This window comes from Panulirus ornatus, chromosome 15 (assembly GCF_036320965.1).
Source record: "Panulirus ornatus isolate Po-2019 chromosome 15, ASM3632096v1, whole genome shotgun sequence".
Lineage (NCBI taxonomy): Eukaryota > Metazoa > Arthropoda > Malacostraca > Decapoda > Palinuridae > Panulirus > Panulirus ornatus.
The window spans coordinates 4,031,749-4,058,808 of NC_092238.1; the positions used below are offsets into that span (position 1 = coordinate 4,031,749).

The 27,060-nt window shown below is 46.1% G+C and overlaps 1 protein-coding gene and 1 long non-coding RNA gene across 5 annotated transcripts in view; one reads left to right on the forward strand and one right to left on the reverse strand.

Annotated features, from left to right (window-relative positions):
- Positions 1 to 27,060, forward strand: part of LOC139753701 (uncharacterized) — a 376,193-nt gene that overhangs the window by 118,575 nt on the left and 230,558 nt on the right. Inside the window, exon 3 of one of the 2 annotated variants that reach the window (XR_011713751.1) lies at positions 12,999 to 13,130. This is a non-coding gene — a long non-coding RNA (uncharacterized lncRNA). The remainder of the gene's footprint in view (positions 1 to 12,998; positions 13,131 to 27,060) is intronic. The other variant, XR_011713752.1, reaches the window with a different exon arrangement.
- The window catches only part of LOC139753699 (nephrin-like), a 212,794-nt gene that overhangs the window by 53,038 nt on the left and 132,696 nt on the right, over positions 1 to 27,060 (reverse strand). The window lies entirely within an intron of this gene.

Genomic DNA, 27,060 nt, shown 5'->3' on the forward strand with positions numbered 1-27,060 from the left:
TGCCAAGGGGGATTGATTAAGGAAGGCGAACATTACGATTCCCTTTTTCTGGCGAAGACGCCTGGGAAAGTGCGGTAAACTACAGACGACTAACCTTGACGAGCACAGTTTTGTAAGCTAATAAAACTACCGGAGAATCAGACGTATGAGTTTGATGTCACTCGATTCGACGAGTTGCATACTGGGTAGATAATCTGAGAACCGATCTACCTATGGATGTGACAGAGACGCGGATCATGCAAGAGACAGCAAGGATGTGAAGTGATGCCTCTGTAGAAGTGATGCCTCTGTAGGAGTAATGCCTCTCTAGCTTTCGGAGTGGTGAACGAGTGTAACAAAGTGAGAAAAGAAATGATGAATAACGTGAGTACTGAAATGTTTAAGAAACTGCATGTTAGAAAAGAAAGCTTTGTCCAGGCACGGGTCCCACTGAATGGAAGATTACCCTCACACACACACACACACACACACACACACACACACACACACACACACACACACACACACATACCGACTATAGAGGCCCAAGGGCGGCTGGCTCCTGCCGACTACTGGCACCGGAGGGGCGGCAGACGTGATTGAGATTGATGAACCGCAGAGCAAGAAAAACTGCTCTGGCTCTCCAGCGTCACCGGCCAGTGGCGGGAGGGGACAAGAAGGATTAGCGATGCTCGAGATGATGAATGATTGAATAAATGAATAAGTGAGGCATAGAGGTGTGTGTGTGTGTGTGTGTGTGTGTGTGTGTGTGTGTGTGTGTGTGTGTATACCTACTTGTACTGTGCCGGGAGGGGAGTTCTACACTCGTGGGGTCCATATCTTGAGCTTTCTCCTCTATCATACGGCTCTGTAAACTTGTGCAGAAATGCCCACATTCATAATCATCTCGTAACCCGTTTTCTTTTCATTCATCCACTGCTCTTATCCTGTACCAGTAATTATTTACATCTTTATTATCGTTTCTTTTTTTTTATATACCATATTATGGTCTCCAGCTCTCCAGTCCCTGCGTCTTTTGAAGACCTGTTCACTATATCCGTCATCGAACTGGCTGAAAAACTTGGAAATGTTGTAATCATGTCACCCTTAACTCTTCTTATATTCATAATGAGCAACTTCAAGGCCTCTAGCCTTTCCCAGTAACTCATTTCTCTTAATTCCGGTACCGTCTTTGATGCCGTCCTCTGGAGCATGTCTGTGAATTCCTCTGTTTCCTTATCCATATATACTGAAAAGCTTTTCAAGTTATTACCAGCAGACAGACTGTATGCCTCTTCAGCTGTCTTCCCACTTGAGGGATTCAGACAACAGGTTAGGGACGATGACTGCTTTCGAGTCCGTTCTCACAATGCAGCTTATATCCCACTGGATAACTTTTACAGTGGGGGGTCTTCGTTCACTATGTCCCATCTCCATCACTTTACATTCATTGGGGTTGAATTTCATGAACCAAGTATCAGACCGACTCTGTATATTTTGTCTTGGTTCCTTCGTAATTTGAAGCGATTCTTCTCGTTTTTTTTTTTTTTCTTCATCTTCCTCATGACCCTGGAGACATGGTCTGTAAACACGTTCAGGTAAATGAGTCCCGTCTTCTGGCAAGTCACTCAGATCAAGAAGAGCGATGGGCTCAGAACGTCCCCTTGCTGCAAGCCACTCCTCACCTCGACTCGTTCCAAGAAGGCTCGCGCGAACATTGCGTTCCTCGTTCCCTTGTATCGAAGGCGTCTCTCCCTCATTCCTGCCTGAAGACCCAGCTTTTATACCAGCCTCCTAGTGTGGTGCAGTGTTAGTGTTCTCTAGCAGTCACTATGGTACAGATGATCCATCCAACCTAGTAATCTAAGAGGTTCGTTACGTATGACGTAAAACCATGCTGTCTTTCGCTTAGGTACGTAGTTTCATATATATATATATATATATATATATATATATATATATATATATATATATATATATATATATATATATATATATATAAATAAATGTATAAAGTTTACATTTGGCATCCATTTATCAAACATCCTCGTGGGAAGATGAACAGCTGGGTTGTCTGTGAGCGAGCTGCCCTGACTAAGCTATAAAGGAATCACACTGGTAACACAGCCGAATCTCTTGCATACCAACTACCTCGGGATGAATTTACCATGCATGAATGAATATTTAACCCGCAGCCAGCCAGCTAGCCAGCCAGCGTTGCTGGGCCATTACTTCCGATTCCATTTTGCAGAATTTAAGCTGGCCTCTTTTTTTTTTTTTTTTTGGTGTGTGTTACTGCGGAGTGGGTGGGTGTTGTGTACTGTCCGCGTCCAGAATTACCCACCAAATGCTTGATCACACAACACCACCGCCTATTGGGAACCGGACCTGTGAAGGACATACGAGGAGCAGGAATTCATCAGTGTCATTACTCCCTCCCGCTCGTTGTGTGTCATTTCCAAACGGTTAGGATGGCCATTGCCATCTCTTGAAAATGATGATCCAACGTGGTGCAACGAGTACCCCATCAACCTAACCCAGCCAGCAGTACGTCCGGGTACTGAAGGGAATTCAGGAGGACGTCCAACGTACAGTAATACTGAAGAATGAGTTCAAAGTTCCATTCACTTAGTATTCATACCAAATACAATTCAGGATCGATAGATTACAGTGCATGATCAATAGATAATTTGTGACGTAAGAATACCTTGATTTATTGATAGCGCCAGGATGCACCGACAAGGGTGGTTGCCATTTTACATACATCTTGCTCCTGTGTTTGACCCATTAATTTTCCATCAGTTGGCAGGGAATTCAGAGGCTCTCGTGGCAGTCCACCCAGGAGGAGACGATGTCCCAACATGGTCTGGGGGGGAATGGGTGGCTGGCAGAGGAGGAGGAACAACAGACAGACGCCCACTTGGCCATTGATGAAGACGAACTCAGACGTGGGAGAGCTGTGGCGGGAGAGTCAGGCGGGAGAGTAGGTTGTCCTGATAATGTTCCTGTGTGACGTGGGGTCCTGATGCGCATCGTGTGTCGAAGGAACTCGTCTACATCTCATGCAGAGCAGCTTCGACTCCCGCCTCGCCTCGACCATCTTGCACATCATGTAGTCTATATATCCACGAGATGAATGTCCCTCCTGACTTGATAATGTCGTCAGTGAGATCGTGCCGCCTTATATCGCTTTGAAGAGGATCTGATATTCTTGGAGCACCTGCCGCACGGGTCAATTTGGCTTATCGAATGCTTCGAGCGATGCTCCTCTCTCGTCCAGGTTATATGTCGTGAAGGGCAGGTAATCGCCTCCATCTGAGATGCTAATACTTTCCCCTGAACGTCTTATGGAACTTCAAGTTGAGTCCTCGGGTTTTCGGGCGCGTCTCAGGGTGTCATTGTGTCATACCGTGGCCACAGGAGCAGCACAGGAGCATTAGTGTCACGTACTGGTGTCATGCTTGACTCCCCACATTAACCCACACTGCCAGGGTTGAAGTGCAGTGCCAACTGCGAATTGGTAGGAAGGCCTCCTCTCTATGGGCGGCGTCCGTGGCCGCGCCAGGTGACCTCACACGGTCCTAGGCATCTGGGGTGCCCTTCGAGGCGACGGTGGTGTTATCCCGGGGGCTGAGCTGGGTGAATTGAGGAGAGAAACGTAGTGAGATGTGCTGATGTTGCTCTGAAGTGCCAGTGTGCAGTGAGGGCGACTTTAATGATATGGCCGCTGACCATGTCTGTGTTTCCGGGATCACTCCAATACCAGTTAGGTTCTTTGTTGATTCCGATTACAGCCACGCTGTAGGCCGTGTCTACACACACACACACACACACACACACACACACACACATGCCCTCATACTGTGCCTTCCGTCCTTGCGCCATAACAAACGACTGGCCATCAATTATCAGTGAGGTGGCCTCTGTCAACGAGTAAAGGTAGTATACGTAAGAGGAGGGTCTCTCTCTTCCTCGTTGTTGGAGGGCTCGGACCACCCTCCCTCGCCACCCCCATCACAGACCACCCTCCCCACACCGCACACAACGTATGTATGCCCCGTCATCTTCGTCAGTCGTCATCATGAGCGTCGTCCTCGTCATCTTCGTCACTCGTCATCATGACCATCGTCCTCGTCATCGTCACCAGTCGTCATCTACTTCGTCATCTTGGTTCATGGAACTATATCTGTCCCCAGAGGGTCTAGTGAAGTTCATGGAAAAGACTCAAGTCCTTGAGCACGACCGTCCGACCCCTGAGCACGACCGTCCGACCCTTGAGCACGACCGTCAGACCCTTGAGCACGACCGTCCGACCCTTGAGCACGACCTTTCGACCCCTGAGCACGACCGTCCGACCCCTGAGCACGACCGTCCGACCCTTGAACACGACCGTCCGACCCTTGAGCACGACCGTCCGACCCTTGAGCACGACCTTTCGACCCCTGAGCACGACCGTCCGACCCCTGAGCACGACCGTCCGACCCTTGAGCACGACCGTCCGACCCTTGAGCACGACCGTCCGACTCTTGAGCACGACCGTCCGACCCTTGAGCACGACCGTCCGACTCTTCAGCATGACGTCCCTTGAGTACGACGGTATACGACCCTTAGATATGATGGCAGGAGCTTGTTTTCAATATATTTACATACCTTGAACGCCACACTACATTGTCTCACCGAATTCCAGCTGTCGCCTAATCTCTCTCTCTCTCTCTCTCTCATATATATATATATATATATATATATATATATATATATATATATATATATATATATATATACACACTTTAATCCCTCCTCAATTTCGTTTTCCTTCACAACTCGCCTCTGAAAAGCATATCCTTAACCAAATCACTTACTATTCTATTCAAAATCTTTCCAGCCATAATAAAAATCCTCCCCTACCCTTTCCATGTTTTTTTTTTTCCTCCTAGGGAAGGTAATTGCAATATTTTCCACCCCTCTTCCCTGGCCAGACTCGCTACCAGCCTTGGTGTCATTCTTGTTACTCACTTTTTCTCTTGCATTCTTACCAACTCCTTTGTATATTTTTCTTTGTCTCTTTGCGAGAGTTTCTCTAACTACTGACCTACTGACTCACCTATCTCTTTCTTAGTCTGTTTGTGTAACTCACCAGTGAGTGTTAGTCATAGAGTTTTTGACTGGAAATGTAGAGAAACTGTTTTGATAATTCTTATGATTAAATATTAAACGGGATATGGCGTCAAGTGGAAAAATGGAAAGGAAGGTGTTCAGCGAAGAAGAAAATAGGAGGCCGTCAGGCTGGATCACATCAGGGCGACGGGACCGGTTCTGGAAGCGGGCTGGAGCCGGGAGAGGAGGACCCAGTGTGTGGTGCTATGAACGCCAGCCAGGTCCCTCGGCAGTATGGAGAAGGAGGAGGAGGAGGAGGTGGGAGGGAGGAAGAGTACATGCGGGCGAGACCACTTCGATGGTTCGGTCTTGCTAGGAAGTTCCTCCTGGAGGAGGATCTGGCTGGAAATGAGCAAGGTAGTCCAGGGATGCTGGGTTATCTATTGAGGCGGAGGAAAAAAATTATTATATATGGCGATAGGACTGCGGGTGCAAACTACTTCTCATGGCGTGGGGGAAGCCTTGGTTATTACGCACCTCGCAGGTTAATGAGTCCGTCGAAAAGTCTTATTTACGAAAGATGGGGGGGGGGGGGGGGAAATACGGTGAGAAAGATGCGCAACAGACGAAGAAATATGAAAACGAGAGCGCCCCCCGGCCGGAGGCAATGAGCGGAGAACGGCTGTTCAGTTTGTGATATATGTTTATGCTGTTATCCTGAGACTGGGGCTAAACGGGGCGTCAGATGCGATGGTTCGTCTTATGGGCTGTGCCATCACGGAGGGAGAGTTCGGTGTGGACCTCCTACTGCGTCTTAAAGTTGATGGTAGGGAGCGAGGATTGTGGCCGAGGCGAGAACGAGCTGGAGGACAACATGGGTAGGCGAGGGCTGGAGGAAGACGCGGTCAGGTGAGGGCTGGAGGACGATGGGGTCAGGTGAAGGCTGGAGGACGACGGGGCCAGGTGAGGGCTGGAGGACGACAGGGCTAGGTGAGGGCTGGAGGACGACAGGGTTAGGTGAGGGCTGGAGGACGACAGGGTTAGGTGAGGGCTAGAGGACGACAGGGTTAGGTGAGGGCTGGAGGACGACGGGGCCAGGTGAGGGCTGGAGGACGACAGGGGTTAAGTTAGGTGTCGAGAGTAAAGAAAGACGCCGATTGGAAGCAGGAGGAGCTATAAAGACGACGGACGTGGGAGGGAGACGAGGAAAATACTTAAATCTATTCTCAGGAAGAGAATTGACCAGAACACAGAAAGCACAATGGACACCAGGGTAACGTTGCTATAGTCATTATTATAGGAAGATCAGGAGGAAACAGAACGGACACTCAGAGCTCAAACTACCATGAAAAATGTCCAAAGGAAGAGATAAGGGAGAACTCCCTTAAAAGTGCTGGACACTCTGATCAGGGACGCTGGTGTATAGAGCTTCAGAGGTCAGTTCGGTAATAGTGAACAGATGCGTTGTGGTGGTGTTCACTGGGGGACGCGAACACATCATAGTGTGTATGTATGGAGTTGCATACATGTGAATCCTATCATACAAATCGTGTTATACAGAACGTCAGATTCCTTTGATCTTGTTATTAACCACACACACACACACACACACACACACACATATATATATATATATATATATATATATATATATATATATATATATATATATATATATATATATATATATAAATTCAAGGAGCAAGAGATAACCATGATAGAGATAAAATAGACACATTTCTAACACGAAATTATGGGTAGGACGACCCTATAGCCACCATGAAATGAGGGCTACCACGGTGATGTATTCACCATGAAGATATAGTCATCATAGCAGTGTATCGAATATCATGACGTCTGATATTCTGCCTCAGTATTACACAAATATCCAGATTGCATGCAAGATTTGACGACTCTGACCCCTCCTCCCCCCCCTCACCAAGACCTTCATGGGCTCGTAGTGGTTAATTACCCCCCCTCCCCCCCTCTCTCTTATCTAACTACATCTTCTACGTTTTCCATGGCCGATCAGCGGTGGAGATTAGGGCTAACAATATATCAGATAACACCCCCCACCTTATAATTACTCCAGTGGCAGCAGTCACAGCAGTGTGGATCATCCACTGCCACCGCTTTCATCTTGTTTTATCAAGCAGATCTGTGTTCTATAATAAGAACAACAGGGAAGTCCGTCTATCATCGGTATCTTAGTATTATCTATAGATAATGAGAGTTAATCTACGTCACATGATATCTGTTTTTTTTTTCAGATCCACCTATCTATCTACCTCTCCCACCTGTTCACCTAACTCTCTATCTCCCCTCTCACCTGTTCACCTAACTATCTATCTCCCCCTCCCACCTGTTCACCTGGCTATCTATCTACCCTCCCACCTGTTCACCTGGCTATCTATCTACCCTCCCACCTGTTCACGTAACTGTCTATCTACCCTCCCACCTGTTCACCTGGCTATCTATCTACCCTCCCACCTGTTCACCTGGCTATCTATCTACCCTCCCACCTGTTCACCTAACTGTCTATCTGCCCTCCCACCTGTTCACCTAACCGTCTATCTCCCCTCCCACGTGGTTATCTGATTAGTTCTATGGTGAATGACTTACGCCTGTAGATAAGGCAATTTCCCAGATATAAAAGGAGCCGTTGGCCAGAACCCGAGTGATGTTAATGACCATTGAGGAATGCTCGAGTGTGCGTGGTTCGGCCTAAATGACTGGCTCGTAGATCAAAGTCACGTCTTCAGTACTACACACACACACACACACACACACACACACACACACACACACACACACACACACACACACACTCTGAAAGAGGAAACAAAAGGAGGAACGAAGCGAGATATCTTCCTCGGGGCTCGGGCTAGGGTGTGTGAATGGGCGTGTCTGTAGCCAGGATGAGAGGAAGGGAGAGGTAATTAGTATTTTTTGAGGAGAGGAGCGAGGATGTTCTGCTCCAGTGAAAATAAGCTCAAGGGGAAGGGGGAAGAATGATTTAGACAGGTCCAAAGGGTTGAAGTCCTGGTTAGTGTGTGATGATGGGAGCCAAGGAAAGAGTGGGATTTTTTTTTTCTAAAGGATGAGTCGTGGGAATATGTGAAAGAGTGCAAGAAAACGAGCTTCAGACATATGTGGTTGAGAATGAAAGTAGATTACGAGAGGTGGGGGATTCTCAGTGCTTACCTCCTTGGTAGAGAGAGGAGTGAAGAAGAGAGGCGAATCTTTTAGATGAGTGAGTGCTACAGCAACATAATGATGGTGGGAGATTTGAATGCAAGAGTGGGTAGTGTAGAAAAAAGTGTATATATATATATATATATATATATATATATATATATATATATATATATATATATATATATATATATATATATATATATATAAGTATATTTATATAAGTATAAGTGCTTAGTGGAAGAGGAGGCCGAGATGAAGGTGGAAGAATGGAATTGAAGAGGCTGTGAGGCACCAGGGCCGTAACATTCAAGGGGGTAAGAGGCATGCCTGGGATGGACTGAGTTAAAGCGAGAGTATACAGGGGGCAACGTGTCTGTCGGTGGGCTTAGCCAGGGGCGTTTGATGAAGTGGTCAGGGGGAACCACAGAATGGCCAGAGGGACTTGGCTGTGGTGGGTGGCTTTGGTGTCGGTGCGTAGAACATAACAGTTAGAGGGTAGATATGAATAAATGGGTCCGTTCATTAACATAGAAAACGGTGGACAAGCAGTATATATATATATATATATATATATATATATATATATATATATATATATATATATATATATATATATATATATATATATATATATATAATCATTAAACCTCGAGAGCCTGTTACTAATTGGAACACAATCGTCGCCATGCCACCTGGGGTGGAGGGGTATGTATGTGTGTGTGTGTGTGTGTGTGTGTGTGTGTGTGTGTGTAGGGTGGTAGTGTTCGGCCACGAGATGTTATCTGTCACACCTCAGGACGGGTTGTGCCAGTGTGGCCCACCTCAAGGGTACCGGGTTAACACTGTTAGCCACGGGTGTCTGCCTGCACTGCTACGTCGCGTACAGGGAATCCTAATGCGAGGTTCTCCATGTATTCTGCATGGCTCGGAGATGGTGAAGTATGCCCACCAGCGTCGAGACGAGGCATACGCTGCTGCCTGTCATGGCTATGGTGATAGGTGGTGTATATCACCAAACTCCCTGTAGTAATGATTTAGCCACGGGCGTCCAGCGAGAGATAAAGGTATCTCGTGTTCAGGTTACTTTTTGGTCTTCGTGCGCCAGTCTGTCAGGAATACCAGACCAAACGGGTAATTCTTCTTGTGCTGAGAATGTTGTCCATGATGATGATGATGAGAGAGAATTAGACATTTAAGATAGAATGACTCGTGTTAATTGTTCACTCACGAGAGATGTCTACTTTGATAGACATCCGTGAACTGTGTCGATTGTCGAAGTCCATATAGGAGTCAGACTGGGGGGAAGGTTGGCTGAGGTGGTATGGGTGTGTGGTGTGTGTGTGTGTGTGTGTGTGTGTGTGTGTGTATGTGTGTGTGTGCTACACCAGGTCAGGCGTGCGGCCCGGGCTGTGTCACAGTCCCTCCCTATCAGTGCTTCGTGACCCTCCACCGTCTGATGTCCACACACGCACGAACCTGTCCTCTCCGGCAGTGGCCACACACACACACACACACACACACACACACACACACACACACACACACACACTTCGTTAGTAAGGGCATGCGATACTTTGTTGTGGACGGTCCTCATTTGAGCACTCCACTGTCATTCTTCAGGCTCTGTCTGTCTGTCTGTCTGTCTGTCCCTTACCATGAATTCCTCTTACCCAAGCATCCCTGACTCACGTGGATCAGCTTGAATCTGAGTTACGTACCGTGATGGAAAAACCACAACTATTACTGACCTGATCGCTCATCAAATATACAGTCGAACATGTGTACCTGAGGGTGAGTGGTGTTGCCCCAGGGGTTCTGCTCGGGAGGAGGAAAGAGAGGCTGAAAGATGCGGGACGGAGGGAGGGAGGGAAGAAAGAACTGGCTTCAAAATCGTAATCGAGAAGTCAGTTGAGATACTGAAATGAATATCTATGAAACTATGGAGTTGAGGGGAGAGGGGTATTGATCATACTTCTGCTACGTAGGGTGAAGGTGAGGGGAGAGGGGTATTGATCATACTTCTGCTACGTAGGGTGGTGAGGGGAGAGGGGTATTGATAATACTTCTGCTACGTAGGGTGAAGGTGAGGGGAGAGGGGTATTGATCATACTTCTGCTACGTAGGGTGAAGGTGAGGGGAGAGGGGTATTGATCATACTTCCGGTACGTAGGGTGAAGGTGAGGGGAGAGGGGTATTGATCATACTTCTGGTACGGAGGGTGAAGGTGAGGGGAGAGGGGTATTGATCATACTTCTGGTACGGAGGGTGAAGGTGAGGGGAGAGGGATATTGATCATACTTCTGGTACGGAGGGTGAAGGTGAGGGGAGAGGGATATTGATCATACTTCTGGTACGTAGGGTGACGGTGAGGGGAGAGGGGTATTGATCATACTTCCGGCACGTAGGGTGAAGGTGAGGGGAGAGGGGTATTGATCATACTTCCGGTACGTAGGGTGAAGGTGAGGGGAGAGGGGTATTGATCATACTTCTGGTACGGAGGGTGAAGGTGAGGGGAGAGGGGTATTGATCATACTTCTGGTACGTAGGGTGAAGGTGAGGGGAGAGGGGTATTGATCATACTTCTGGTACGTAGGGTGAAGGTGAGGGGAGAGGGATATTGATCATACTTCTGGTACGTAGGGTGACGGTGAGGGGAGAGGGATATTGATCATACTTCTGGTACGTAGGGTGAAGGTGAGGGGAGAGGGGTATTGATCATACTTCTGGTACGTAGGGTGACGGTGAGGGGAGAGTTGTTGATCATACCTCTGCCATGTAGTTCGTTGTAGAATGAAGCCAAGTGTAAATTATTCAGACGAAAGTCATCGCAAACATGAGACGATCACAGACGATTTAGGTACACAAACAGACAGAGATAGAAAGCAATAGACAGACAGACAGACAGACAGACAGAGATAGCTACAAACAGACAGACAGTGCCATGGGAAGGTTGGCAGTGGATGAGACACATGCCCCTGAGGTGTGGCCGGTAGGGGCTGGTGTTGTGGCAGATGAGGCGCGAGTTGGAACAGATTCATGTCCACAGGGCTGCGGGCGGAGTGGAGCATTTCATTAAACGTGTGAATGGAGTGGAGGAAGAGACTCGACAAGTCTACAGTTACATGCCATGAGCTGACAGATCAGGTTGATGAGACGGTCGAAGGTCAGAGGAGAATAAAAATGAGCTTCTTAAAGCTGAAATGACGAGCGTTTGGCGTCGAAGTGATTAGAACACACGTCATTCCCGTACTGGAACTGTGTGGCAACGCTTTGGTCATCGTGACTGAAGCTGATAGACCCTCGGGTGTGTGTGTGCGTGTGTGTGTGTCTCGCAGGGCAGGGGGAAACAGTGCAATTGAAACAGAGGCGCTGAGCCACAGAGGGAGGCCAGGAGCACTGTAAGCCTCCCTCACAACAACCAGCAGAAGGATAAGACATGATCACGGCCTTCATGTCCCTCCCTGGATAAGACATGATCACGGCCTTCATGTCCCTCCCTGGATAAGACATGATCACGGCCTTCATGTCCCTCCCTGGATAGGACATGATCACGACCTTCATGTTCCTCCTTGGAGGGTGAGGACTTTATTAAGACTTTTCAAAAGACCTGAAGACATGAAAGAACAGATCAACTGGCGGCCATGATTTTACGAAACTGAAGAGGAAAAGAAGGAGGAGGAGGAGGAGGAGGAGGAGAGCCAGAGGAATGTGTATAAGGAACTGCTCCTGGCGTTCGAGGGAGGTGGAGGAATGGAGAACATGGGGAGTGAAGAAGTGGGAAGCAAATGCAGAGAAAGTAGAGAAATTGCAAAGATTGTATAGAAGAAAAGAGAGATTGAGTCTGACGTGTCAAGTTTCTGTGATAAGTGATAGGAATACAGACATAGTCTCTCTCTCACACACACACACACACACACACACACACACACACACACACACACACACACACTCACTCAGCAATTAGCGGGTAATGCCTACGGGTTTTGTGGACATATTAACGTTGCCATTAATTACCCGAAATTCCTGCCATTTATGTCAGTGTATTTGATGAGGCCGACCGAGAGAGAGAGAGAGAGAGAGAGAGAGAGAGAGAGAGAGAGAGAGAGAGAGAGAGAGAGAGAGAGAGAGAGAGAGAGAGTCTCTGCTTACGTAAGGAACATTAAAAACATTTTTTCCTATGATAGGTTCCAGACTCTATTGCTAACTGGTTATCTTCGAGGATGGGAGCTGTTCATCAGTCTTGTATAATATTCCTCAGGAATATCTCTCAGGAATATTACTTCTTCACGTTTAATGACGAATCTTCGTTATGTTTTCCCCCCTCATTATGTAAAGTTTGACTAATTTGGTTGAAGAATATTCTTGTTAAAGTATTTTATCGATGGTTTTTACGTTACTGTTGCTTAGATATTGTATTTGATGTTGTATGTTGCATGTTAAGCTTTGGTCCTGATATTGTATTTGATGTTACTGTATGTTGCATGTTAAGCTTTGGTCCTGATATTGTATTTGGTGTTACTGTACATTTCATGTTAAGCTTTGGTCCTGATATTGTATTTGGTGTTGCTGTATGTTGTATGACTGGCTTTGGTCCTAATGTTGTTGGATTTAACTGTTTTCCAGTGTGCATCCAACACGCGTGTAATATATTTTTGTGTTGTTGCCGCTGCCGATTGTATTTCACCTGGTGTATTAACTGTATTTTTCATGTTTCTCTTTCATGGAAGGTCAGGTGGGCCAACAAGATGTATTCTCAGGACGTCGCCAGGGGAAACATAAACCCAAAATAAACCAGGTGGATGGGTTTATGGGTCTTTTACATCTCCTGTGGTCTTATCTTCGCTATCAGCACCTCTCAAGTAAGTTGATGCCATTATCTTTCCTTCCCTCCCGCTTAGTAATTTCTTTAAGGGGTTCCATTATCTTTTTTCACTGTGTTGTACAGTCTATAAGGGGTTCCATTATATTCTTTCACTGCGTAGTACATTCTTTTAGGGATACTATTATTTTTTTACGGGTAAGTACATTCTTTTAGGAATACCATTATCTTTTTTCACTGGTAAGTACATTCTTTTAGGGACACATTAAATTTTTCATAGGTAAGTACATTCTTTTAGGGATACCATTATCTTTTTCCACTGTACAAGTACATTCTTTTAGGAATACCATTTTTTTTTTCACTGGTAAGTACATTCTTTTAGGAATACCACTATCTTTTTTTTCACTGCCTGGTACATTATTGTTGTTAATACTGTATTTATTTGTTCCTATCTGTTCTTATAACTGATTGTTGTGTTTATGTTTTTCGTTATTTGTTTTTGATCAGGCAAAAATTTGCCGAATATTTGGTGCTTGATTGATCCAAAGTTCAAAACTCGTATCCAAAGGTTTTACAGTGCCTCCCAGAGGCACTGTCCAGTCACTGCTAAGAGCTGGGGCCCACACATCAGGTCCAGTAGTCAACCCTGATATCCGGAACGAATTGCCATTAAAACCCAGTTATACAAACGTGTTTGGAGTGACGTGTTACTGGCAATGACTGGAGACGAAAGTTCAGCCAGTTTCATTGCCAGTGGCCCCGGGATGCATGACCTCCCGTCGGGCCCCTGTTTGATGAGCCAGTCGGGTGAGGTGACCTCAGGACACAGGGGCGTACTGGCCACGGGAACGGTGGTGTGAGGTGACCTCAAGACACAAGGGCGTACCAGCCACGGGAACGGTGGTGTGAGGTGACCTCAAGACACAAGGGCGTACCAGCCACGGGAACGGTGGTGTGAGGTGACCTCAAGACAAAGCACACTGGCTACGGAAACAATGTTGTGATGAAAGCTCATGACGCAGGGCCTGGACGGACCAGTGTAGGTGTCGTGGTGGAGGGAACCTGTCGTGTCACAGGGCAGAGCCGGTCATGTCACGGACGCAGACCTTGTCGTGCATGTCGTGTCACGGACGCAGACCTTGTCGTGCATGTCGTGTCACGGACGCAGACCTTGTCGTGCATATCGTGTCACGGACGCAGACCTCGTCGTGCATGTCGTGTCGTGCACGACAGGTGGAAGTGACGGGCCTTGAAGACTCAGCTGAGACGGAGGCCATGAAGATTCCTTCCTCCATCTTAAGTCATCAGGATCGTCTACGTCAATGTTGCCGACTGATTTGTGCTCACCTTAATCTGTAAGACTTGGGGCTGAGCAGCCTATCAATTAGTCTATATTTGGGTTATAGCTGCAGCTTTACGAGGGGGAAGGTCGGCTCCCCGATAAGATGGTAATTAGCAAGATAAGGATCCGAGTGGGGGTGGTCAAGGTGGGTGGGATGGGTGGGGTGGTCAAAGTGAGGGGGTTCTGGGTGGGGTTGGTGGGGTGGGGTGTGTGGAGGTGGGGTATTAATTTGGTGCGTATAATAAACTTGAGGTTGACAAGTGATGGCTTTATTACCTTGGCGAACACCGACAACTCTCCACACGCTGGGCCGCCCTCCCTGAGAGAGAGAGAGAGAGAGAGAGAGAGAGAGAGAGAGAGAGAGAGAGAGAGAGAGAGAGAGAGAGAGAGAGAGAGGCGCATCGTGAGGTTGCTGGACGGGAGAGTGGGGCAAGGCCGTGCGTCCTGGATGATACCCACCATCTCTGGGCTGCTGCAGTCCATAACGGAGACAGACGGCCGCAAGAACGGACCAAGGAGGAAATTAAGAACGATATATCATGAGTGAAAGAAAATGAGCTGCTATAAAAAGCGCGGGGCATCTTTTCGAAGTGCGTGCCTTAAGTGAGTCATTTGTTACGTGGAAGTGCTGGTGCTGTGGTGAGCTGGCCGTCACGCGGCGCATGGCACAGCACCGGCTGTGGCACGACTCAGGTTCTGTGTCACTGTGGTATGACGCGACCACGTCACCAGCCATGATGTGGCGGTGGTTACGTAGACCTGTGCGGATGAATTCACATCATAATCTGTTGATTGAAACACGTACGCTTGTCGTATGCAAGGATCGTTCCATCATGGTCAAGGGTCGTACCGTTTTGCTCGAGGGTCGTACCACCGTCCTCAGGGTCGTACCCTGGTGCTCAAAGCAGGTGATCTAGTGATCCCTTCCCTGTGTACATCATGTAATCCTACGGTGACCTTATTATCTGTTGATGTCTGAACTGTGGGCACCACCGAGGAAGCATCATGCTGGGGTTAAAAGCTGAAGTCTTATGGACTTCAGTGGCAGAGTTACAGGGAGCAAAGCTCTCTTCTTCAGTGACATCTTTTTCGTGCTTTACTCGTTTATACGTTTTTGAACACACACATACACACACACACACACACACACACACACACACACACACACACACACACACACACACACACACACACACACGTAAAAGCTGGATGGTCACAGTATCTCAGGATCAGGAGATGGTTGTCAGGACCCTAGTGTGGTGGGGGTAGGTGTCCAGGGCAGCTGACGTACAGAAAGACAGAGTCACCCCTCTTAACCGCAGCCCTCCCCCTCCTGCCATTTTCTAACGCCGTCCTTTCCCCCCTCCCCCCTGCCCTCCCAGGTACCATACCTATTGGCCTGGTACCCTTGTCATCCCTCACTTACCTGACTGCTGCCACAACAGCCAGACATCCTCCATACACTGGTCCCTGCAGCCCATTCTAAACAGCCTCCACTTGACCACACAATGGAGAGAGAGAGAGAGAGAGAGAGAGAGAGAGAGAGAGAGAGAGAGAGAGAGAGAGAGAGAGAGAGAGAGAGAGAGCGATTCACTTCGACTCGATTTTTTTATGAATTGTTTCTCCCGTTTTTCTTGTTTACTTTGATTTTGTTGTTGTACTTTGATTAATTTTATTGTATGCTCTCTCTCTCTCTCTCTCTCTCTCTCTCTCTCTCTCTCTCTCTCTCTCTCTCTCTCTCTCTCTCTCTCTCTCATTTATATATTGTTATATTATGGTTATATTACTTGAATAAATACATTCAGATTTTGAATGATGTATATTCAGTGTAATATAGTAATGAACAAAAATTTCGTTTATCGTATCATATCCTCATCTGCTTATGTAAATACGGTGTCACACTTGATTCCTTCAAAACGAAGCTTTTATGGCAATTTTGTATTAATCTGTTAATTATTACTTGATTATACATATTTTCCTATGAGTACTTTACAGCCTCATCTATGATATATCTACACCTCCTCGATAGGGCGGTTGGGGCTGTAGGCTTGTTAGTGGCAGGGGTAATTGATTAAGACTGTCATAGTCAAACAAGGGCAACCAAACGATGATTTATATGAAGGTCTGACCTTATTCATTATATACACCATATACATCCTGATGTTGATGATAGAACTGTTGGCGTGAGGGTAGAGTGATGCTGATAACCACGAGAGAAAGAAAGAAAAAAAAATGGTGTATGACAGCTTCAAGGGGGGACTTTAGAAATGAGTCTTCCCCGAGAGAGTACAGTCAAGATATGGTATTTCAACTATTATTTTTTTTTTCATGGTTATCGGCACATGGTACAGCCGTGTATGACTATGTAATCACAGGGTACGTCATGCACTTGGCCAGCATACTGTGCCACGAATTGATGATGATTTGATGTTATTCAATTTTGATGGCAGTGATCAAATTTTTGTAATGATGATATCATGCAAATTGGCCATATATTCTCACCCTTTGGAAATTTCATAAAATTTCTTTACGATAGAAAACGAAAACCAGGACCACTGCCCACTGTCACCCATTTTTTCATTCCTATTTCTTTTTATATTACATATTTCATATATCTTTCTATAATATATTTCCCATATCTTTCTGTATTATATCATATTTCCTATATCTTTCTATATTGTATTATATTTCCTGTATCTTTCTATATTTCTTGTATCTTTCTATATTATATATTTCCTCTATCTTTGTACATTATATTCCTACATATTTCTTATATGAAATATCTCCCTAGAGAAATGAAAAGTGTTCTTGTTTTTCGTAATTGTGTTTGGCTTCCAAAGTTACAGGGGCATCGGCTGACGAAAACGACGCGAGTTAAACTTTTATGAATACTTAAGAAAAATAACAAACGGTTAGAAAAAAAAAATATGAAATGGAAAAAAAAAAGAAAATAAAGATTTGATGACGTTCACAAAAGTGTGTGAAGCTGGTCATATCAGTTCATCATAAAACATCGGTCGCGAGGCAAAGTTTCTGAAAATATATGCGGACGGTTGCAAGATGTTTTTATGATCAAAATTGTGATACGATGAGGACCACCTTCCAACAGAGTATGATAGAGTGAATGATACAGGACTCTCTCTCTCTCTCTCTCTCTCTCTCTCTCTCTCTCTCTCTCTCTCTCTCTCTCTCTCTCTCTCTCTCTCTCTCTATTGCACATGATCGCTACAGAATGGATGTGAGCGGATGCGGCCTTTCTTTGTCTGTCCCTGACGCTGCCTCGCTAACGCGGAAAACGGCGATGAAGTACACACACACACACACACACACACACACACACACACACACACACACACACACACACATATATATATATATATATATATATATATATATATATATATATATATATATATATATATATATATATATATATATATATATTTTTTTTTTTTTTTTAACCATTCGCCATTTCCCGCATTAGCGAGGTAGCGCTAAGAACAGAGGACTGGGCCTTTTTTGGAATATCCTCACCTGGCCCCCCTCTGTTCCTTCTTTTGGAAAATTTAAAAAAAAAAAAAACGAGAGGGGAGGAATTCCAGCCCCCCGCTCCCTCCCCTTTTAGTCGCCTTCTACGACACGCAGGGAATACGTGGGAAGTATTCTTAAACCCCTATCCCCAGGGATAATATATATATATATATATATATATATATATATATATATATATATATATATATATATAACGAAAAACAATTATCAGTCTAAGATATGTGAAACAAAAAACAAATGCAGGATAGATTTAGCAACAAAGGAACGTGCCACAAAGAAACACATGTAGGCCTCTATGAATAAACAAAACCCAATACAGAAACGAGTACACGAAAATATTTTGTAATTCTTTATCTTGTATAAAGACAATTTTCACGTGAATGGCTTTGCCCATTTTCTCTATTTACCAAAAAAAAAAAAGAAAATCGTTTTATGCAATTTCTGTCGAAAGAATTTACACACACAAAAAAAATCTCGGAGGACTTTAATGAAATATTGTTTTGAGATTAATTCATGAAGTGAAATAATTAAATGAAAAGCCGGTGTACGCAGTTAACGGTATTTCTTTTAGGAAATTCAAACCTGAAAATGTGTCACTGTACTGCGCGTGTTTTTTTTATTTATTTATTTTTCCATTGGCGTGGGTGGGGGGGGGGGGAGGACTGGTACTACTGTACCATTTGGTATTTGGTGGAGGGTGTGGTTGTGTGTGTGGAGGGAGCCCGCGGCGAGGAGCCAGGAAGTTATACAGAAGGCTGCCACCCACCACCACCACCAAGCCCTCCTGCTAAAGGAACGGCCCTGCCCGCCCAGGCAACCCTCCCTCAAGAAACGAAAAATTGGATTGTGGTTTTTCCGGGGCGGAGGAAGGACTGAGGTCCCTTCCTCCCCCCACCTCTCCTCCCCTCCTCCTCCCCTCCTCCCCTCCTCGGCTTCCTGGCTACACGGGGTAGGGGGGAGGGGGGGGGAATTGGGAGTTGGGGAAGGGGTGGGGAGTGGAAGGCAAACACCGAGTAGCTGCTGTGGGCTTCAAAAGTGGTTTCCTTTCGGTAAACATTCCTCCCTCCCTCCCTCCCTCCCTCCCTCCTTCCCTCCCTCCCTCCCTCCCTCGCTCCCTCCTCCCTCGCTCCCTCCCTCGCTCGCTACCATCTCCCCCCCCCCCCTGGAGTAGGGGCTGGGGGGAGATTTTTTCAACACTTGTCATCCAATCAGCGCAAGTGCTGGAGTTGGCGTGTGGTAAGTAACCCTGCCAGGTCGACCACCACACCCAGTAGTGAACTACCATCACACGGGTCTCTTGCTTGGTGATTCAGGGCAATCCAGCTACACAGAGTAGTTAACGGGGCAGTCCGGCTTCACAGTGTTGTTAACGGGGCAGTCCGGCTACACAGAGTAGTTAACGGGGCAGTCCAGCTACACAGTCTTGTTAACGAGGCAGTCCGGCTACACAGAGTAGTTAACGGAGCTGTTCGGCTACAGAGAGTAGTTAACGGGGCAGTCCGGCTACACAGTGTAGTTAACTGGGCAGTTAAGGCATCGGGTCGTTCGCTATTGAAAAGAGACAATGTAAATCAAAGTTTTACGTTCTTGCGAATCTCCCTCTCTCCGGACGGCTCTGTAACGACGATCTGTGACGTCATTCATTGTCAGCGGATTCCCGTGATCGCTGCGTCATTAGCGTCGACGGCTTCACTGTGTTTTCGGTTAAGTAGGAGACGACGCGAGATGAGGAGGTCGTGTTCTCCCGGGAGAGAGAGAGAGAGAGAGAGAGAGAGAGAGAGAGAGAGAGAGAGAGAGAGACGATTCTCATCTGATTATGGTCGACCGGTCGATAACTTGCCCACTTTTTCTCCGGGTGATAATTAGGTGACTGCCGCTTTTAGGGAGGGTGGGGGGGGGTAAGGGGTGGATTAATAACCACATAATTACAGGTGATAATTAACTTCCTTCATCGTTTATTCATTTCCCAGCGTCATGGCTGGGCGAGGGAGGGATAGGCTTCCCCGCCGTTGTGTATGGTTGGTCATTCGTCCAGATTAATAATATCAAGCTTAAAAAAAAAGTGTTAAAGTTTTTTTTTGTTTTTTGACCCGCGAGCTGGCCTGGGATGCGTCCAGCTTCCGTGGAGGTGTTGTTGCTCCACTGTGTTAACTGTGGCCGGGTTCGAACATACGGACCGGGAAAATTATATAATAATCGTATTATATATTCATTGAATGATCCTCTCTAAATAAGAGCCAATAGATATTTTTTCTTTCTTTCTCAGAATCCAGTCTCAGTACAGTCATTTATTTCAATTAGGGAACATTTTTTTTTTGTGTGTGTGTTATCCTACCCTCTCACACTTTCCTGTAGACTTTCGGTATGCCAGAATTAGTGCCAGGCATATAAGATATGCCAGAGGCAGTCTACTTCCCACTTACTGCATGGTAGATCTCATATTATCTCCTGCAGGCAGTTGAGCCGGAGGGAGAGGTGGGTAAGGAGGCACCAGCCTTGTGCTTTACTACAGTGTTTCTACCACAGTGTAGGCCAAGTGTCGCAGATAACCTCTCGTGCTGGACCAGCAGGTTTCATGTTATTTGTCCTTCCTATGTGTTACTGTTACCGGCACAGATCTGCCTCCTTTTACCAGAACAGCCCTGCCTCCTGTTACCGGCACAGCCCTGCCTCCTGTTACCAGAACAGCTCTGCCTCATGTTACCAGAACAGCCCTGCCTCCTGTTTCCGGCACAGCCCTGCCTCCTGTTACCGGCACAGCCCTGCCTCCTGTTACCAGAACAGCCCTGCCTCCTGTTACCGGCACAGCTCTGCCTTCTGTTACCAGAACAGCCCTGCCTCCTATTACCGGCACAGCCCTGTACATACCCCTCATGACCCACCCCCTCCCACAGACCGGGGTCTTCGTTCATCCACTGCAGGAAGAGGTCACCTTAAAGTACCATCAGTCCCGTGCAGTCTGCTGATATCCCTACCTTCCTGCTGGCTCCTTCAATACTGCCTCTCTCATTCCTCTTCTCCATCCCTTCTGTCCCTCCTAACACCGCTTCACCACTCTCATTTCTTTCCCTCTCCTCCTGTTTCCCTTCCCTGTTTTTACCTTCGTCCCTCCCTTCCTTGCACCCATCTCCCTGAACTGGTTCGTCTAGCCGGCTGATCTACATCCCTGACTCTAGCTGACAGCCGACAAATGGACTTCACTCTTTCCTCTGAAGAATCACAGGGAAGGAAAAATTTTTCCAATCGAGCCCAGTAAGACACTGGGGGAAGATCCATCTCGGACAGCCTTCATCTCCTGGCATATTTTGCTCCAGCTTATGGAGGAAACATCAGGGCAAAATATGATATAATTTCTAAATATTTTCACCATTGTGATATATACGGCCTAAGGTACGGTGAAGGAGGTGGAGTGTTACTTTATCTTATTGTGTGTATCTATGTATTGTTTATCTATGTATTTTCATCGTTCTTCTATAATTAGGGAGACGGGATAAGGTGAATTATTGCAAAGCTTTAGACGGGTAAGGGAAAGAGACAGACGTCACAATCAGTCCACTCGAGATTGGACCACATGAAGAAGGTGTTCAAGATTTCCTGATGGGTGGTTATAACTTGAGCCTGACGATCGTGAGTGACCCTTGCAGTCGATATGTCTGTAGCGCAGATGACCAACCAGCTTAACGAGCAACGGTACAATAACAATAATCACATCACTGAAGAAAACGGAAGACGTCATATGCTAAATAATCCACTTTTTTTCCCCCACAATCCCTTCCCATCGTCCTCAGCTTTCCCGTCCTCTATTAATGAGTACGAGGAAACTTAAAATCCTTCCTAGATCCTTTCTTCCTGCACGAGAATCTATATACGGTCATCCTAGATCCCCAGGTGTCGTATTAAGACGATCAGGAGAGGAACTTAATTCCACTGATGAAGAAATTTAAGGATCGACCATTGTAACTTTACGAAAATACGGTATTGGTCACATGCGTGGCTGGCCATGCTTGTGGCGTCATGGGAAGACTAGGTTGATTTTAAACCATTTACTAAAACATTACGAAAGGTTAAAACAAGATTACAAAAGCCACAGATGTGTTTTGTGTAATGGTATGAATGATGCCCCACGGACTGTTGACATGAGAGCAGCTGAAGTCAGTTCAAGTAGGACTGTTAGACCTTATTGTCTTAGTTTATACTATATGGCCTATTTATAACTAATGGTTTAGTTGGTACTTAATGGCCTAGTTGATACCAAATGGCGTAGTTGATACTGAGTTGAATAGTTGATACTAAGTAGCCTAGTTGTGACTAAAGGGCCAAGCTGATGCTAAATGGCCTAGTTGATACTAAATGGCCTTGTTGATACTAAATGGCCTATTTGATACTAAATGGCCTAGTTGATACTAAATGGCCTATTTGATACCGTCAAGGATCGTACCGTCAAGGATCGTACCGTCAAGGATCGTATCCCGTTTAGCTCTAGGATGAAAATCTTCAGAGCTTGACGTGCCCCGTCTTCCTCATTAAGAAACAGAAGACCACAATTTGACAGTCGTCATGAACGACACACTACCAGATATGGGGGCCCACAGGCGTCAACCAGAGGATCAGGAACACTTGAGAACCCTACCCAGAGAGTGTGGGATGACCTTGTTCCCCGTGCCATCTTTCTAGGAGGCTCCAATCTACCATATCTGAAGGTGAAAGCAGACTGGTAAACAAGGTAGCTCCTGAGGAAAGATCTGGATAGCAGTCAACATGAATAGTCACACACCTTACAAATGTTCTTAGTGTATAAGAAATGATATGCCACGAGCCAATAAAAAGACAGACCCACAGAGAAAATATATCAGACTTATTCATCAGGAATGAACAAAAGCTAAATTCTTAACTCCAACATGTGTTTTTTTTCGTGTTAAAGATTCCCCAGGTGTGTGCCGGGCACGAACCCAGGTCTCTGGACGGTTCGTTCTCTGTTTTACTGAAGTTCAGCAGCCTCCACGTCGGCCTCAGAGCCGTGTCGAACATTTCTTGAACTCCGCCAGCGTCTGCATAAACCACAGAACTGGCGAACACTCATCCCTTGGGAGAGTGGCATGAGTAACTCGGCCGACCACCTGAGTGTGTGTGTGTGTGTGTGTGTGTGTGTGTGTGTGTGTGTGTGTGTGTGTGTATGTGAACAGTGACGATGTAGGTATGACCGAGGCGCATCCCTGATTATACCCCGCACCTCTCGTTTCCCCTTACCCCTCCTGTCACCACACACATCTCCCACTTCTACCGCTCTCCAAAGTACCACATACCTTCCATCAACTTTCCTGGTGCCATACACCCCCATTTCTCCTTCCTCTTGGATACCATACACCCCACACTTCCACCGCTCTCTTGGTCCCCATAAACACCTCCCCTCCTCCACTCCCTTCCACCGTTTGGGCCCCAGCCTACCTCCTTCGTGACCTACCCCCAGAAGCCCGTATCAGACCAGCTGATTTACATACGTTGATTAACATCTGACAGATGAACGAGTGCGTCTTCCCACGTCATAACAAGAAACATTTCCCTTTGGAGACAAATGAGAAAATCATGAGCTTCTCTCGTGAGGGAGTTTTACGTTTTTATTTATCGTAGAAAATGAGTTTTGGTCGTGGAAGTCTTATGTAGCAAAGACTGTAGGCTGCTGAGAGTGTGGGCAGCTGTGACTGGATTGCTGGAACTGTTTGCTCCTGAGACTGCAGGTCCCTGAGACTGTGGGCCGCTGAGACTGTAGGCCGCTGAGACTGTGGGCTGCTGAAACTGTGGGCCGCTTAGACTGTGGGCCGCTGAGGCTGCTTGCCGCTGAGACTGTGGGCTGCTGATGATGTGGGCTGCTGAGACACCAGTACACCAGCTGAGGCGACAGGTTTTTGAGCCTCTTCTTCAATCACCTTCCCGTCTGAACGACACATCCATCCATCTATTCCTGGCCTCCATTTCGTGGTCTTTTTTCTTTGCTACACTGAGCTCGGCATTAGATAAGTTGTTCGTATAACACGATCTGTATCATATGTGATGTAACTCGGATGCGAAACTGTGTCGAATGCTTTCTGTAAATCCAGATGAATGGCATGAACGGCTTTCCTTTCATCCAACATGATGATCGTATCGTAAAAGACGTCAAGGCGTTCTGTTCCTGATGAACGATTTCGTCGAAAACCATCCTGGGAAAATCATTGATTGAGAGCTGATCGTCTAAATGATCATATAATCAACAGTCTTGTCTCGAACTATTGCTACGAACGTCAAGTTAGTTGGAAAATGATTTCAGGGAAGAAATTTCTTATCTTTGAATATCGGTGTTCCATTGGCAAACTTTCATGCTATCTGGAAATTTCCCAGTATGATGTGATTTACTGAAGAGCAGCCAAGGTTTGATTATCATTATGGGAACATTTTTACTGTTCTTGGTAAAGTTAGGTGGAGTTATCAGGACCTGTCGTTTTATTTACCTTCATTCCAATTACTGCCGAACTGGGTTCTTATATGTCAGTCTGGTGCAAAGTTTTATCGTCTGCCATCCACTGAAACTGGATTTGGAGCAAGAGATGCGTCTTTAGCGGCCAAAAGAAAATTCATTTAAGATCTTTGCCCACGGCTGCGTTGTCTCGAACGAAGTCGCCGTTTTCTGAGAGTAATGGACCAGTTGACTGGATAATGACTCTTGCTTCGAACGTGGCTATCAAGTTCTTTTTGTTCTTGTTTTCCCCTTCAAGCAACGTACTCTTCATGTTGCTTGCTCTGTCTTATGAGATTTTTGTTCTTTTTTTCTACTCCAATTTGCGCAATTTGTTCTATGTTGGTTGTTCCTCTCCTTGCCTCTCTGCTGTGCCATCTTATTGGACAACGGGCAGTTCTTTATTTCTCTGCTCCACCATAATGGCATAGTTTTTAGAAAATGTCCATTACTATGCATTAAAAGACTGCATATGTTTCCTCCACTACTTCAATGTCTCGCTAAAAGCTTTCCCAAGTTTTACGTTCGTATGTCGTTTTCATTTACTGCATCTTCCCAGCTTCTCCTGTCAAAATCGTTGGGAAGATCATTAAAATGAAGGAGTTCAAGATCTGTGATCTTTTATTCCTTTCTTTCTTTCTTGTCAAGTTGGCCAACATTATACGAAGGCCATCTCAAGATACTTCATTCGTCTATGTGCACTGCTTCATTACATGGGCTATATTGTCTGTATGAAAGCTGATGTACATCACACAAATGTCTTTTTTTTGTGTGTGTATGTGAAATCAAGATGCGAATTATCGCACCATGATTCTACGCATACGATAACTCAGACCTGTGTGTTTGTGTGTGTGTGCGTGTGTGTGCTCGATAACATACGTCTGTGTGTACGAAGGTCCACAGCTGTGTATACCATTCGTATGTATACTTGGGTTCAGATCCTTGTGGGCATTAATTTAGCCTTGAGTGTACCATACCTCAGAGAGTGGTTTACGGCTGTTTAGAAAACGAGGACGGGGAGATGTTGTCTGCTCGCTTGGTTCGTTAGTGAGAGGCTAAGCGGACGTGGGATAGGTCTGGCAGGGAGAGGTTAGGAAACTGGGAGAGGTTAGGAAGCTGGGAGAGGTGAGTAGCAATAGCCAGGGGGGCATGTGAGGTGTGATTGACGTGGGAGAGGGAGACGGAGAGAGAGAGAGATGAGGGTTGTATGAAGCGAGGATCATTACTCTAGGAAGAAAACGGGGATGGGTGGGCGGGAGACCGTATCAGTCTCCCACAGTAACATATGACTGCCTGACGGCTCTATCAGCAGCGGCCATTGTGTGGCTTAACCTCCTCCTACCCCTGACACCTCCAGGTGAAGGGGGCGGTATTCTCATGTAAATGACCGTCCGGGAGAGTCTTCGTAATGACCACAAGACTGATACATCCAACACCCGCAGGCTGCAGGCAGGCAGGCGATGGGTTACTGTATTCATGGGTTATTGTAGTCGTGGGTAACTGTATTCATGGGTTATTGTAGTCATGGGTAACTGTATTCATGAGTTATTGTATGCATGAGTAACTGTGTTCATTGGTAATCGTATTCATAGGCAAATGTATTCCTAACCCTAACCTAACTTAACCTAACTTAACCTGACCTAACCTAACCTAACCTAACCTAACCTAACCTAACCTAACCTAACCGAAGGTAACCTCCTATCTAACCTAACCTAACTTAACCAAACCTAACCAACCGAAGGTAACCTCCTCTAACCTAATCTAACCTAACCTAACCTAGCCAAACCATCGGCGTTCTTGATTTATGCAAATGACTTCCCAGTTAGATTGGACTCCTACCCGCAATATGTCTGCGTATGATGCGATGTTAAGAACTGAAGTGGAAAGTGAAGAGAATATGGCATCAGTTTACAAGAGAACCTTGACAAAACACGCTTGAGGTGGTCTGACCAGTGGCGGACGAAAATCAGTCGTAGAAAATGCAAAACACTGAGGCTGGACACAGTGTGAGGGGGAAAGCCCTCGACGCGATTAATACTTAGAGAGAAATAAGCTTCGGGGATCTGTGTGTGTGTGTGTGTGTGTGTGTGTGTGTGTGTGTGTGTGTGTGTGAGGAACTTATGAGTCGCCATTCTACCCAACCTTGTCGCCAGAATCCTTCTTTAGGAAGGTCATAAAGGAGACAAACCACTTCTCTCTCTCTCTCTCTCTCTCTCTCTCTCTCTCTCTCTCTCTCTCTCTCTCTCTCTCTCTCTCTCTCTCTCTCTCTCTCTCTCTCTCTCTCTCTCTCTCTCTCCCACCACCTCCGGCAAATATTAGCATTGTCGTGAAGCGCATGAACAAAGCAGTACTGAGGAAACTGTATGCATCTTACATTAGGCTAAAATAAGAATATTCTGCTTGTGTTTGAGTAGCGCTTTTAGAGAAGCACAAAGAACTAATCGAGAGAGAGTCCAGCGGAGGGCAACAAAGATGTTGCCAGAATTAAGAGAGCTGAGGTACAGTGAGAGGTTAGAGGCTATGAATTTGTCCTTCGTGGGTGAGCGAAGAGCAAGGGGTGACTTGTTCACAGCCTATAAATTCTTG